Here is a 4,023-nt window from a genome sequence, read left to right on the forward strand (position 1 = left end):
ACGTGATATAAAGATGGTAATATTTAATGAAACAATGTCCTCTAGGCTCTAATGTCTTATGTTACACTATGAATTCAAGGAAATAGTACTGACTACTGACCAAACTCCACATCAAACCTCAGCATGTATTCAAGATCTTTATTTCATTGCAAAACCTATCCCCGAAGACCTCTTTGCAAAATATAACTATTGCAAACATATCATTTGAAATTACTGACTAAATTCAATCAATTTTGCTTTTGTGAAGATTTGTACACACATTCCAACTAACACGCTATGCCGTGTTCTTCTTTTAAGGCCACACAAGGAAAACAAATTGTGCAAACAAATGTATAAATTGCTGTTTCTATTGTTCTAATTGCTCCGTTCATTGCTCAAATTGTTGTTTTTATCGCTCTTTTCATTGTACAAACAATGCTCTTTTTATTGTTCACATTGGCCTTTTTATTTCAGGGGAAGTAAACACCAAACCTACACAGTCCAAAGAGATTTCAACAATAAACGGAGCAATTTGAACAATAAAAAGGCCAATTGAAAAATATGAAGTTTATTTTGAACAATAAAAATAAAAGAGTTTGTTTGAGCAAATGAAATGGAATATATTTGAACAATGTAAAGATCAATTCACACCACAAAAAATCAATTTGAACGCTAAAAAGAACAATTTGAACAAGGAAAAGAGTAAAAGAGTAATAAAACGAGTAAAAGAGCAATACATAGAGTAGTTTGAGCGACAAAAAGACCAATTTGAACAATAAAACAATGAAAAAATAAACAATAAAATATACAAATCAGAAGCAGTAAATAGTGTATATTTAGGATATATGGAACGCTTTCACTTGTTTCGTGTCATTTAAAGGTCATCCTTCGCAGAGTCAACATGAATGGTATTTTTGCATCCAAACCCTATGCTTGTCACCAGAGTGACAAATGCTTCGGACAGAAGTTTAATCTAGAGAGGCACATGGAAAATAACCATGTCGAGGAGGAATCAGACATGAATGAAGCTGACGAAAACTCGGATTCTGTTGAGGAGGTCGATGACGAAACCTCAGATTTGGAAGACAATGTCGCCTACCAAGATTGGCTGGCTGAACCCAGAGAAACACATAGGGAGATGAGGGATGAAAAATATGACAAGCACGTCAACGAATTTTCAAGATGTATTTTTGCGCTGGGGAGATGTTAATTATATATAACGGTTTTGCCCTTACCCAACGTATATTAATAATCACTGCTGAGCTTGCGAAAAAAAAATTGACTTGGGCCGGCCAGCCGACCCCGGCAAGCTCGGTGGTCGAGTGGTTATCCGCACCAGTAAGCAGGAGGTCGTGGGTTCGAGTCCCACCCCAGTAAGCTTGTGAGGTTTTTCTCGCAAGCTCTCGGACAAGCACTGAGCATACAGTGCTTATTAATATACGTTGGGTAAGGGCAAAACCGTTATATATAATTACGTCAACGAAGGCATGGATGAAGATCAAGCTAGGAAGAAGGCAAACAGAAAGACACTCTGGGCAGTCAAACGAGACAACTATGAGGAGTTCCTGTCAAGTTACCTATATTTGAGGGAAAATGAAACTCACAAGGACATTGTGGATGATCTCGATGGAAAACTTGACAAAGGCATGAACGTCAACAAAGCCTTGAATAGAGTTTTGCCTAAACATGCTGAAAAATTTGCCGGACTGTTTCATGACGAAGAGGAGTATGCTTAAAAGATAACAGTCTGTAGAGACAAATGGTTCCAAAAATAATGAGTACATGTAATACCTCTGATTTCAAAGTTAACAAACTTCCGGTAATCAACCTTTTGGTAATTCTTAAAATTACCAAGATAATTATTCTGAGACAACAAACAAAATAGCCACTGAGACTAAGGTTTGAATTTTTGGCACGCTATTCCAAGCCACTGGTTTATTTGTCTTTGACACTAAAAGGTTTGGCAAAATCAGCTTAAACGGGCAGGCTTGCCCCAATCTGCCAAGCTTGGCATCCACGGGCCCGAATCCTTGGCAGGCTTGCCAACCATTCGCCTTTAGGCTATAGGAATATTTATCAAAGTTAAACGCTAGCCCCACCAGAACGAGAGGGTGCTAGTCACAAAATGCTTATAATTTGTCGAATGTCATGTCTGGAACAATTAACAAAAGATTTGCAAAGCATGCCGTTTTTTCCACCGTTTGAAAATACTGTTGGAAGAAGCCCCACCTGAACAAGAGGGTGCTTGGCGTAGGGTTCCTAAGATTAAACAGCAAGTACTAACTGTAAACATCAAAATTCAAAGTTTAATTGAAACCTATTCACTAATATAATTTGATTATCATGTTAGCCAAAATCGAGGCACTTCCCGTCGCTTCCGGCAAATTTCTGCCACACGCGCCAAACGCGCCCCACCGGAACGACAGGCAAGTGCATCTCCCTATTAACGCCCCTAGAATTGAATTATAATAACAACAGTAAAGAGGACCATCGCTATGAACCCTTTGAGTGGGATAAACTCAATTACACTCAATTAAAGGCAGCGCAAATGCAATCCCGAAGATTCGACCGAAAGTGCATGTTACCCGTATGGGACAGGTGAACCCCATCATATCTGTACAATGAGAATTCGGACCATTTAAACTGCGGAAGATGTAGCACTGACACGCCCTTGCGACGGCTGAGGGTGCACGCCCATCTATTCACGGCCCGCCGTTTCATCTCCATTTTCGCTGGATTAATGGTCCCAAAGTAACAAGCTCGCGGTAGTATATCAGACCACACTAATTTAGCCTGGGGATACTTAGCACTACATTCTTTCATGAATAAGGTTATCCGCTGCCGCATGCTGAAAACATCAGTATCGCCCAAATCATTAGTGCCAATGTGAACGATCAGCATGGCCGGTCGAGGGCACTTAGCTTCCAGGTCAGATAACAATTGATTTATATCACTGTATCGGGCTCCGCCCAGACCGTTCCAGCGTACTGGTGGACTGCATTCCAGCCTGGTTGCCGCTCTGCGGACGATGGAATCCCCAATGATCCACACATCCCCTGTAAACAAGGGGTGGGAACAAGTGAGACAAAATGGTGGACAAAACGCGGAATTAAACAGCTGAAATTAAACGCCAGGCAGCTAGCAAAGTACAATTGGACGGATATAAAGTTGAGCGGCATTTGAACGCCAACGGCCCATTGCCTTAACTTCATCCAACGAAAAACCCAAGGACGCTGCAGTAGACGCCGCCCCAATGCGGAAGGAGTGTGCACTAAATGATGAGCCTCCAAGGCCCAAGAAAATCAGAACCCGTTTCAATGTGGCGTTAAACTGGTACTGGGTAAGGGGATCGCCCCCAAAATGACAGAAAAAACTACCCTCCTGCTTCGGACGCATCTGGGCGTAGACTGTGAGGGCTCGCACTGGACAGATGGTTTCGTCCCCTGAGCGAACTAATTTCACAATCTGAGGATTACCCATTTGGTTATTCTTTGTGTACCTGAAGGTGACTAAAACGGAAGCACTGTCCTGCCCCACATTTATAAATTCGACGTCCGAAGCCAAAATAAGTGAGTGTTGCACGTTTGTTTTTGAAATGGCGGCAAACTCGCTTATACGCATGAAACAAAAGAATGCACATAACATGACCGCGTGGAAAAGTGCGACTTCGTAATGATCTTTGCACACGTGTGGGAGTGCTTGAATGATACGGGCCAGAACTGGCAAGGTCATAGGCCATCGTTCGTCAAAAACGGGATTATCCCTACGGCAACCCGACAATAATTTCGTCACCAAGAAATCTTTCGTTGGGTCCGGCCAACCGGAAATTTTGTGATAATAACCCAACCCGGAAACGTAAGTTCCGATAGTTGATGGTGCAAGACGCTGCAGTGACAGCCAAGCAATAAATCGCAGAACATCAGCAGGCGAGGACGGAGAACAGGCATCAATTTGTTGGCATCGAAATGAACAAAACGCCCGCCAGCCAGTCTGATATGTCTTGTGAGTATTTGATGCCGATGCAGCTAGTAATAGGCGGTTGAT

The 4,023-nt window shown here is 42.2% G+C and overlaps 1 pseudogene; it reads right to left on the reverse strand.

Moving 5' to 3' along the window:
- Positions 1-3,102: 3,102 nt before the first annotated feature.
- On the reverse strand, positions 3,103-4,023 carry LOC147799859 (uncharacterized; annotated as a pseudogene).

Source organism: Acanthaster planci, linkage group LG02 (assembly GCF_054643075.1).
Source record: "Acanthaster planci isolate LZ-2023a linkage group LG02, COTS_SCS, whole genome shotgun sequence".
Taxonomy (NCBI): domain Eukaryota; kingdom Metazoa; phylum Echinodermata; class Asteroidea; order Valvatida; family Acanthasteridae; genus Acanthaster; species Acanthaster planci.